This window comes from Somniosus microcephalus, chromosome 2 (assembly GCF_052327205.1).
Source record: "Somniosus microcephalus isolate GS21.2 chromosome 2, FLI_Smic_1.0, whole genome shotgun sequence".
Taxonomy (NCBI): domain Eukaryota; kingdom Metazoa; phylum Chordata; class Chondrichthyes; order Squaliformes; family Somniosidae; genus Somniosus; species Somniosus microcephalus.
The window spans coordinates 225,029,484-225,041,078 of NC_140988.1; positions in this window are offsets into that span (position 1 = coordinate 225,029,484).

Below are 11,595 nucleotides of genomic sequence, written 5' to 3' on the forward strand. Positions count from 1 at the left end.
CCATCTTGATTCCAAACTTTTCATTTCTTTTTCCCGCTTTCTGCGTCTTTAAAAAAAAAGTTGCTTTTAAAACACATAGGCCTAGAAATTCAGTATAGCCACGTTCGGGGCGCTACAGTCGGGCGGCCGCTAAAGTTTGCGCCCGGTGCAAGTTCGCGCCACCTTCGCTGATATTCAGTCGCATCGCCCCAAGAGGTTGCTGCTGCGCTAAAACAGGCGATGCATGACTATCTTTAGGCGCTAAGCCGGCGGTGCTGAGTGATACCCCCGAGGCTGGGCGCAGCGCAGGTGCGGCGAGTTGCTGATTGACGGCAGACACTTTGGCGCCGGTCAGCTCTTAAAGGGGGAGGGTGGATTTGTTTGCCTGCCACGCCCTGCACACTGCAGCTCTCAAGCTAGGCCTGACCACTTCTGCTTCATCTGCACAACGCCCAGGGCTATGGAGAAGGCCAGGGAGAGAGCGCAGCGCTTCAGCGACGGTGACCTGAGGGTGCTGGTTGGCGGAGTGGAGCGCAGGCGCCATGTTCTGTTCCCAGAAGGTGGCAGGAGGCCGCTGCCCAGCGCCTACCGGAAAGCCTGGAGGGAGGTCTCAAACAGGGTGACTTCCAACAGCGTGGTTGCCAGGACTCCTGTGCAATGCCGGAAAAAGTTCAACGACCTCACTCGGGTTGTCAGGGTGAGTACCCTTTCCAGTGTCCTCCTCATCCCTGCATGTGCGCCTCAGTTTATGGGCAAAGGGACCTGAAAGCCCTAATGGCCAGCCCTCATCCAGCAGCTATGGGACTGTCATGAAAATCACTTGCACATTCAGCACCTTACACACTATACAAGATATTCGACCGTGGGAGGCATTGCAGACAAGATCAGGGCTTCACACTGTCAGGGCCAGTCCACCATGGGAGGCAGTGCAGACAAGATCAGGGCTTCACACTGTCAGGGCCAGTCCACCATGGGAGGCAGTGCAGACAAGATCAGGGCTTCAAACTGTCAGGGCCAGTCCACCATGGGAGGCAGTGCAGACAAGATCAGGGCTTCACACTGTCAGGGCCAGTCCACCATGGGAGGCAGTGCAGACAAGATCAGGGCTTCACACTGTACTTAGAGGCCGTCCTTTCTCTTGCAGGCCAAGGTGGCGCACAACCGGAGGAAGCTACGTGAGACCAGGGGAGGCCGTCCTGACGTCAAAGAGCTCTCCGACCTCGACCAGCATGTGCAGCGCATTATGGCAGGCCGGCTGATTGGCCCCGTCGCCAGTGGAGATGCCGACCCTGTTCTGGGCACCAATGGTAAGGGCATCACCTTTTTGACCTCTCTCTTTCCACTTGCGCCTCAGATCAGCATCCTTTGCCACTGTCCGACCAATGCAGTGCATGGCAGCGCTCATGCCTCCCTCGCTGCCGCCCTGTCCTCACTCTAAAGCTACTCTTGTGCCTCCCTGCTTTCAGATGGTGAATCGCCAGGTGAGGAGGCGGGCCCTCAAGCTGCCACTGTCAGCGATTCCGAATTCGAAGAGGAGGAGGAGGAAGCCGGCCCATCAGTGCCACCCTCAGCCGCGCCAGCCCATGGCGATGAAGGGGACACGTCTTCCCTGGAGGGGAGCCGGGGGGAAGGGTCGGAGGAGAGTGAAGCTCCGGGGCCCAGCGGCCTGCAGCAACACGGGAGGGGTGGTGAAGCTTGGCGGACTTCTCCCCAGAGGGTGAGTGCGACCTCCAGTCCTGCGACGGTGAGCGCAGAGGAGGTCCGGCTCCTGGAGGAAATGGCCGTCCAGGCTGAGCGCAGGCACACTGAGCTCATGGCTGCAGTGGCAAGGATGCCTGACTCCATTGAGTCTCTGTCAAGGAGTGTGCAGCAATTCGGAGCAGCACAGGCCAGGAGTCTGCAACAATTCAGTGCAGCACAGGCCAGGAGTCTGCAACAATTCAGTGCAGCACAGGTCAGGAGTCTGCAGGACTTCGCGGCAGCACAGGCGGCTTCGAGCCAAGTGCTCAGTCGTGCCGTTCATTCACTGGCTGGTGTCATGCGGACACAGACCAGGGCCACATGGGCACTAACTGCTGCCACCCTCGCTGGATCGGCCAGGCATCGCCAGGGCACTCGCCGTGCAGCAGCAGCCCAGCAGTCTGTTCTTCAGCTGTTTGCTGCGCATGCTGCAGTGCTGGCCCGTGCGAGTGCCAATGTATCAGGCGACCAGGGAGTACCTGCGATCTGTCAGGTTGGCACCATTCCTGCCGACACTGCCACTCCGCCATTGCAGCTGCCACGAGCCGCTGGACAGACTGCTGCCGCCCAGCCAGAGTTGGAGCAGTCAGCAGCCGGTCCCTCCAGGGCCAGAGCTGGTGCAGGCCGACCCCCAAGGGCATCTGCCGTCTCGCCATCTGACCCTCAGCAGCCTTCCCCCAGCCTTGCTGCAGCCACTGGGCTCCCATTGAGGAGGAGCTGCAGGGCGGGCAGGGGCCAGGCAAGGATGCGAAAGGCATCGCCCTCGCAGGGCAAAAAGTAGAAGGTCTGCACAAATGCTTTGTGTTTTTGTAAGGCCGAGACTGGTGTCTTTCTTTGTTTTTGTAAGGCCGAGACTGGTGTCTTTCTTTGTTTTTGTAAGGCTGAGACTGGTGTCTTTCTTTGTTTTGTAAGGCCGAGACTGTTAGTTCTGTGTTTTTGGAGGGGGCTTCTCTCCATGAGGTTGTAATGTGGGAAGGTCAGAGGTTTGCCATAAATTAATGTTCTTAAATCGCACTGTGCATGCTTTTTTTTGCAAGTCTTGGTTGCCCTGCTCGGCTGAGGGCTTGTGGAGCGGCTACATTCATCTGGTGACATTGGCACAAGCCATTCCCTGAGAGGGGGCCTAGAACCAACGTTCAATAAGCCGGCGACGGGCGGCCCTTGCACTTTCTGCCTCCCTCCTGTGCTGGTCCTCCTCCTCCTCCTCCTCCTCCTCCTCCTGTGGTCCTCCAATCTCTGGTGTCAGTGGCTGAGTCCTGCGGATAGCCAGGTTGTGCAGCATGCAGCACACGACCACGAAATGGGAGACTCGCTCCGGGGAATATTGTAGGGCTCCACCAGAACAATCCAGACAGCGGAACCATTGCTTCAGGACGCCGATTGTTTGCTCAATGATGTTCCTGGTCGCTTGATGGCTGTCGTTGTATCCCTCTTCAGCAGGGGTGCTGGGCGCACGGAGCGGGGTCATCAGCCAGGTACACAAAGAATAGCCTTTGTCCCCGAGAAGCCATCCTCGTGGGTGAGGCTGGGCCTGGAACATGTCTGCCACAGAAGTCTGGCGCAGGATGAAGGCATCGTGGCTGCTGCCTGGAAAGCGGGCATTGACAGCTAGGATGAGCTGCCTGTGGTCACACACCAGCTGAACGTTGAGCGAATGGTAGCCCTTCCGGTTGCGGTAATCCTCGGCATTCTCCAGAGGTGCCCGCAAAGTCACATGCGTGCAGTCAATGGCGCCCTGCACCATGGGGAAGCCTGCGAATGCTGCAAAGCTCATTGCACGCTGTTGCTGTTTGACAAGGGCCATGGAGAAGGAGATGAACTCACGTCTCCTTTTGAAAAGGGCATTGGTCACCTGGCGGATGCAGCAATGCACGGCGAACTGGGAGATGTTGGAAAGGTCCCCAGTAGCGGATTGGAAGGAGCCGGTGGCATAGAAGTTGAGAGCCACCGTCACCGTCACTGCCACCGACAGAGACGTCCTGCTCCTCAGATGTGGCTGCAGATCACCGCCAAGCAGGTGGCAGATCTCAGTGACCACCTCCCTTCGGAATCGCAGCCTCCGAACACACTGCTTGTCAGACATGTTCAGATAGGAGAACTGCTGGCGGTATACCCTGGGTGGGTAAGGCCTCCTTTCCCGACGCCTGTTGCCCCCTCTCCGTCTAACCAGGACTGCCACTCTCTCACGGTGTCTGTGAGCCCTTTGGATGCAATGGAGAAAGCCAGCGTTTGCACCCATTGCAGCCCCCATTCTATGTTAGCAAACAATGATATGTCACTGAAGGCAAAGACAAGTGGAAAGCTGTGGCCTGAAGCCAGAAGTACCTGTCCGAGTGTTGAGCCAAAGCAGAAAGCTCTCCACCTTGGTCTCTCTGCAAAGATCCGTCTCTCAAAAAAAAGGAGTGCTGCCAAATGGCAGCCTTTTCTACTGCAGGAGGTGTGCCCTTTAATTTGCGCCGCCCGCGCCCCGCTTCGACTGAGAACCGTTCCCTTCTACCAGTCGCTAGGGGCATCTGGCGCACAATAGGGCGTCGCGACTGAATTTCCGGTTTGGGGCGCACAAAGGGCGGTGCACGAGGAAATGACGTCAGGATCTGCGCGCGCAGCTGAGCGCACGCAAAGACTTTGCGCCGCCGCTAAATAGTGAGTGAAGTTGGGGAGAGGCGCAGATCGCGCTGCGCCCGGCCGCTAGCCGCCTAGCGCCCAACATCTCCTCCTCCTAAGGCGTTACCGGCTGGCGCAAGCAACTGAATTTCTAGGCCATATTGTTTTTTAAAAAAGTTAATTACTTTCTAAATCTTTTATCTAATCTCATTAATTTTCCTACCTTTCCCCGTTTATCCTGGTCGTCTGTTGCCAGCCATGCTGGATCCTAGGCAATTGTTTTGTGGCAAGCTCCTCCCACCCCTCACCCCCCCACCCCCCCGCTGGGCCCGATTCCGAACCAGCGGCCAGCCATCTTGGTAAAGGCTGGCTGGGCTCTCTGCAAGCTCCTGGCGGTTCATTCGTGGGGGGGGTGGCGGGGCTCGGGAGGGGAATGGGAGCGGAGAGGGTTACCCCGGCAACCGGGCTCGCCAGCCGCAATCAGCCGCTCAGGCCCAGGCCCGGAGATCGGGAGGCGGAGAGGGGAGGAGGGTAACCAGGGCAACCAGGGCTCGGGAGGGGAGGGGGAGCGGAGAGGGTTACCCCGGCAACCGGGCTCGCCAGCCGCAATCGGCCGCTCAGGCCCAGGCCCGGAGATCGGGAGGCGGAGAGGGGAGGAGGGTTACCAAGGCAACCGGGGCTCGGGAGGGGAGGGGGAGCGGAGAGGGTTACCCCGGCAGCCGGGCTCGCCAGCCGCAATCGGCCGCTCAGGCCCGGAGATCGGGAGGCGGAGAGGGGAGGAGGGTTACCAAGGCAACAGGGGCTCGGGAGGGGAGGGGGAGCGGAGAGGGTTACCCCGGCAACCGGGCTCGCCAGCTGCAATCGGCCGCTCAGGCCCAGGCCCGGAGATCGGGAGGCGGAGAGGGGAGGAGGGTGACCAAGGCAACTGGGCCTGGCCAGGCGCAATCGGCCGTCTCAGGCCACCCTCCCCCCCTCCCTCCCAACCTCTCCGCCCCCTCCCTCTCTCCCTCCCCCCTCCCCCTCCCCCTCGCTCCCTCCCCCTCCCTTTCCCCCTCCTCCCCTCCCCCTCTCCCTCCCCCTCCCTCCACCCCTCCCTCCCCCTCCCCTTCCCCCTCCTCCCCTCCCCTTCCCCCTCCTCCCCTCCCCCTCCCCTCCCTCCACCCCTCCCCCCATCCCCCCTCCTTCCTCCCTACCCCCCCTCCCTCCCCCTCCACCCCTCCCCCCTCCTACCCCCTCCCCCCTCCTACCCTCTTCCCCTCCCGCCCAGTCCCCTCACCCCTCCCTCCCCCCCCTCCCCCCCTCCCTCCCCCCCCTCCCCCCTCCCTCGCTCCCCTCCCCCTCCCCCTCCCTCGCTCCCCTCCCCCTCCCTCCCTCCCCTCCCCCCCTTTCTCGCTCTCTCTCTCTTCCCCCCAGTCGCTCTCTCTCTTCCCCCCAGTCGCTCTCTCTCTTCCCCCAGTCGCTCTCTCTCTTCCCCCCAGTCGCTCTCTCTCTCTCCCCCCAGTCGCTCTCTGTCTTCCCCCCTAGTCACGCTCTCTCTTCCCCACCAGTCGCTCTCTCTCTTCCCCCCCCGTCGCTCTCTCTCTTCCCCCCCAGTCGCTCTCTCTCTTCCCCTCAGTCGCTCTCTCTCTTCCCCCCCGTCGCTCTCTCTCTTCCCCCCCAGTTGCTCTCTCTCTTCCCCCCCATCGCTCTCTCTCTTCCCCCCCGTCCCTCTCTCTCTTCCCCCCCAGTCAGTCTCTCTCTCCCCCCCAGTCGCTCTCTCTCTTCCCCCCAGTCGCTCTCTCTCTTCCCCCCCAGTCGCTCTCTCTCTTCCCCCCAGTCGCTCTCTCTCTTCCCCCCATCGCGCTCTCTCTTCCCCCCAGTCGCTCTCTCTCTTCCCCCCCAGTCGCTCTCTCTCTTCCCCCCAGTCGCTCTCTCTCTTCCCCCCAGTCGCTCTCTCTCTACCCCCCAGTCGCTCTCTCTCTTCCCCCCAGTCGCTCTCTCTCTTCCAATCCAGTCGCTCTCTCTCTTCCCCCCCAGTCGCTCTCTCTCTTCCCCCCCCAGTCGCTCTCTGTCTACACCCCCAGTCGCTCTCTCTCTTCGCCCCCAGTCGCTCTCTCTCTTCCCCCCCAGTCGCTCTCTCTCTTCCCCCCCAGTCGCTCTCTCTCCTCCACCCCAGTCGCTCTCTCTCTTCCCACGCAGTCGCTCTCTCTCTTCCCCCCCAGTCGTTCTCTCTCTTCCCCCATCGCGCTCTCTCTTCCCCCCCGTCGCTCTCTTTCTTCCCCCCCAGTCGCTCTCTGTCTACACCTCCAGTCGCTCTCTCTCTTCCCCCCCCAGACGCTCTCTCTCTTCCCCTCCAGTCGCTCTCTCTCTTCCCCCCAGTCGCTCTCTCTCTTCCCCCGCAGTCGATCTCTCTCTTCCCCCCCAGTCGTTCTCTCTCTTCCCCCCAGTCGCTCTCTCTCTTCCCCCCAGTCGCTCTCTCCCTTCCCCCCTAGTCGCTCTCTCTCCTCCACCCCAGTCGCTCTCTCTCTTCCCCCCCAGTCGCTCTCTCTCTCCCCCCCAGTCGCTCTATCTCTTCCCCCCAGTCGCTCTCTCTCTTCCCCCCAGTCGCTCTCTCTCTTGCCCCCAGTCACTCTCTCTCTTCCCCCCCAGTCGCTCTCTCTCTTCCCCCCCAATCGCTCTCTGTCTTACCCCCCCAGTCGCTCTCTCTCTTCCCCCCAGTCGCTCTCTCTCTTCCCCCCAGTCGCTCTCTCTCTTCCACCCCAGTCGCTCTCTCTCTTTCACCCCAGTCGCTCTCTCTCTTCCCCCCCAGTCGCTCTCTCTCTTCCCCCCAGTCGCTCTCTCTCTTCCCCCCCAGTCGCTCTCTCTCTTCCCCCCCAGTCGCTCTCTCTCTTCCCCCAGTCGCTCTCTCTCTTCCACCCCAGTCGCTCTCTCTCTTCCCCCCCAGTCGCTCTCTCTCTTTTCCCCCCAGTCGCTCTCTCTCTTTCCCCCCAGTCGCTCCTCTCTCTTCCCCCCCCTTCGCCCTCTCTCTTCCCCCCAGTCGATCTCTCTCTTCCCCCCAGTCGCTCCCTCTCTTCCCCCGCAGTCGATCTCTCTCTTCGCACCAGTAGCTCTCTCTCTTCCCCCCAGTCACTCTTTCACTTCCCCCCAGTCGCTCTCTCTCTTCCACCCCAGTCGCTCCCTCTCTTCCCCCCAGTCGCTCTCTCTCTTCCCCCCCAGTCGCTCTCTCTCTTACCCCCAGTCGCTCTCTCTCTTTCCCCCAGTCGCTCTCTCTCTTTCCCCCCAGTCGCTCTCTCTCTTCCCCCCGTCGCTCCTCTCTTTTCCCCCCAGTCGCTCTCTATCTTCCCCCCCAGTCGCTCTCTCTTCCCCCCATTCGCTCTCTCTCTTCCCCCGTCGCTCTCTCTCTTCCCCCCATTTGCTCTCTCTCTCTCTTCCCCCCCAGTCGCTTTATCTCTTCCCCCCAGTCGCTTTCTCTTCCCCCCCAGTCGCTCTCTCTCTTCCCCCCAGTCGCTCTCTCTCTTCCCCCCAGTCGCTCTCTCTCTTCCCCCCCAGTCGCTCTCTCTCTTCCCCCCATCGCTCTCTCTCTTCCCCCCAGTCGCTCTCTCTCTTGCCCCCCAGTCGCTCTCTCTCTTCCCCCCATTTGCTCTCTCTCTCTCTTCCCCCCAGTCGCTCTCTCTCTTCAAACCCAGTCGCTCTCTCTCTTCCCCCCAGTCGCTCTCTCTCTTCCCCCCTGTCGGTCTCTCTCTGCCCCCCCCGTCGCTCTCTCTCTTCCCCCAGTCGTTCTCTCTGTTCCCCCTCATCGCTCTCTCTCTTCCCCCCAGTCCCTCTCTCTCTTCCCCCCCCAGTCGCTCTCTCTCTTTTTCCCCAGTCGCTCTCTCTCTTCCCCCCAGTCGCTCTCTCTCTTCCCCCCCCAGTCGCACTCTCTCTTCCCCGCCGTCGCTCTCTCTCTTCCCCCCCAGTCGCTCTCTCTCTTCCCCCCCAGTCGCTCTCTCTCTTCCCCCCTAGTCGCTCTCTCTCTTCCCCCAATCGCTCTCTTTCTTCCCCCCCAGTCATTCTCTCTCTTCCCCCCAGTCGCTCGCTCTCTTCCCCCGTCGCTCTCTCTCTTCCCCCCCAGTCGCTCTCTCTCTAGCCCCCAGTCGCCCTCTCTCTTCCCCCGCAGTCGCTCTCTCTCTTCCCCCCCAGTCGCTCTCTCTCTTCCCCCCCAGTCGCTCTCTCTTCCCCCCCAGTCGCTCTCTCTCTTCCCCCCAGTCGCTCTCTCTCTTCCCCCCCAGTCGCTCTCTCTCTTCCCCCCAGTCGCTCTCTCTCTTCCCCCCAGTCGCTCTCTCTCTTCCCCCCCAGTCGCTCTCTCTCTTCCCCCCCAGTCGCTCTCTCTCCTCCACCCCAGTCGCTCTCTCTCTTCCCACCCAGTCGCTCTCTCTATTCCCCCCCAGTCGCTCTCTCATCTTCCCCCCATCGCGCTCTGTCTTCCCCCCCCGTCGCTCTCTTTCTTCCCCCCCAGTCGCTCTCTGTCTGTACCCCAGTCGCTCTCTCTCTTCCCCCCCAGTCGCTCTCTCTCTTCCCCTCCAGTCGCTCTCTCTCTTCCCCCACGGTCGCTCTCTCTCTTCCCCCCCAGTCACTCTCTCTCTTCCCCCCCAGTCACTCACTCTCTTCCCCCCCAGTTGCTCTCTCTCATCCACCCGAGTCGCTCTCTCTCTTGCCCCCAGTTGCTCTCTCCCATCCCCCCCAGTCGCTCTCTCTCTTCCCCCCCAGTCGCTCTCTCTCTTCTCCCCCCAGTCGCTCTCCCTCTTCCCCCCCAGTTGCTCTCTCTCTTCCCCCACAGTCGCTCTCTCTCTTCCCCCAGTCGCTCTCTTCTTCCCCACCAGTCGCTCTCTCTCTTCCCCCCCAGTCGCTTTCTCTCTTTCCCCCCATCGCTCTCCTCACTTCCCCCCCAGTCGCTCTCTCTCTTCCGCCCCAGTTGCTCTCTCTCTTCCCCACCCAGTCGCTCTCTCTCTTCCCCCCCATCGCGCTCTCTCTTCCCCCCCGTCGCGCTCTTCTCTTCCCGCCCATCGCTCTCCCTCTTCCCCTCCAGTCGATCTCTCTCTTCCCCCCCATTTGCTCTCTCTCTTCCCCCCAGTCGCGCTCTCTCTTCCCCCCCAGTCGCTCTCTCTCTTCCCCCCCAGTCGCTCTCTCTCTTCCCCCCCAGTCGCTCTCTCTCTTCCCATCCAGTCGCTCTCTCTCTCCCCCCAGTCGCTCTCTCTCTTCCCCCCCAGTCGCTCTCTCTCCTCCACCCCAGTCGCTCTCTCTCTTCCCACCCAGTCGCTCTCTCTCTTCCCCCAGTCGCTCTATCTCTTCCCCCAGTCGCTCTCTCTCTTCCCCCCAGTCGCTCTCTCTCTTGCCCCCAGTCGCCCTCTCTCTTCCCCCCCAGTCGCTCTCTCTCTCCCCCCGAGTCGCTCTCTCTCTTCCCCCCAGTCGCTCTCTCTCTTCCCCCCCAGTCGCTCTCTCTCTTCCCCCAGTCGCTCTCTCTCTTCCACCTCAAACGCTCTCTCTCTTCCCCCCAGTCGCTCTCTCTCTTCCCCCCAGTCGCTCTCTCTCTTCCCCCCCCAGTCGCTCTCTCTCTTTCCCCAGTCGCTCTCTCTATTCCCCCCTTCGCCCTCTCTCTTCCCCCCCAGTCGCTCTCTCTCTTCCCCCCAGTCGCTCCCTCTCTTCCCCCGCAGTCGATATCTCTCTTCGCACCAGTCGCTCTCATCTCTTCCCCCCAGTCACTCTCTCTCTTCCCCCGCAGTCGCTCTCTCTCTTCCCCCCCAGTCACTCACTCTCTTCCCCCCAGTCACTCACTCTCTTCCCCCCAGTCGCTCTCTCTCATCCACCCCAGTCGCTCTCTCTCTTCCCCCCCAGTCGCTCTCTCTCTTCCCCCCCAGTCGCTCTCTCTCCCCCCCCCAGTCGCTCTCTCTCTTGCCCCAGTAGCTCTCTCTCTTCCCCACCAGTCGCTCTCTCTCTTCCACCCCAGTCGCTCTCTCTCTTCCCTCCAGTCGCTCTCTCTCTTCCCCCCCAGTCGCTCTCTCTCTTCCCCCCCAGTCGCTCTCTCTCTTCCCCCCCAGTCGCTCTCTCTCTTCCCCCCCAGTCGCTTTCTCTCTTCCCCCTAGTCGCTCTCGCTCTTCCACCCCAGTCGCTCTCTCTCTTCCCTCCAGTCGCTCTCTCTCTTACCCCCAGTCGCTCTCTCTCTTCCCCCCCAGTCGCTCTCTCTCTTTCCCCCCAGTCGCTCGCTCTCTACCCCCCCCGTCGCTCTCTCTTTTCCCCCCCAGTCGATCTCTCTCCTCCCCCCAGTCGCTCTCTCTTCCCCCCACGCTCTCTCTCTTCCCCCACACTCGGTCTCTCTCTTCCCCCACAGGTCGCTCTCTCTCTACCCCCCCAGTCGCTCTCTCTCTTCCCCCCCGTCACTCTCTCTCTTCCCCCCCAGTCGCTCTCTCTCTTCCCCCCCTGTCGCTCTCTCTCTTCCCGCCCAGTCGCTCCCTCTCTTTCCCCCAGTTGCTCTCTCTTCCCCCCCAGTCGCTCTCTCTCTTCCCTCAGTCGCTCTCTCTCCTCCCCCCCAGTCGCTCTCTATCTTCCCCCAGTCGCTCTCTCTCTTCCCCCCCAGTCGCTCTCTCTCTTCCCCCCCAGTCGCTCTCTCTCTTCCCCCCAGTCGCACTCTCTCTTCCCCCCAGTCGCTCTCTCTCTTTCCCCCCAGTCGCTCTCTCTCTTCCCCCCCAGTCGCTCTCTCTCTTCCCCCCCAGTCGCTCTCTCTCTTCCCCCCAGTCGCTCTCTCTCTTCCCCCCAGTCGCTCTCTCTTCCCCCCAGTCGCTCTCTCTCTTCCCCACCAGTCGCTCTCTCTCTTCCCCCCCAGTCGCTTTCTCTCTTTCCCCCATTGCTCTCTCTCTTCCCCCCAGTCGTACTCTCTCTTCCACCCCAGTTGCTCTCTCTCTCTTCCCCCCCAGTCGCTCTCTCTCTTCCCCCCCATCGCGCTCTCTCTTCCCCCCCGTTGCTCTCTCTCTTCCCCCCCGTCGCTCGCTCTGTTCCCCCCCATCGCTCTCCCTCTTCCCCTCCAGTCGCTCTCTCTCTTCCCCCCCAGTCGCTCTCTCTCTTCCCCCGCAGTCGATCTCTGTCTTCCCCCCAGTCGCTCTCTCTCTCCCCCAGTCGCTCTCACTCTTCCCCCCAGTCGCTCTCTCTCTTCCCCCCCAGTCGCTCTCTCTCTTCCCCCCCAGTCGCTCTCTCTCTTCCCATCCAGTCGCTCTCTCTCTTCCCCCCCAGTCGCTCTCTCTCTTCCCCCCCAGTCGCTCTCTC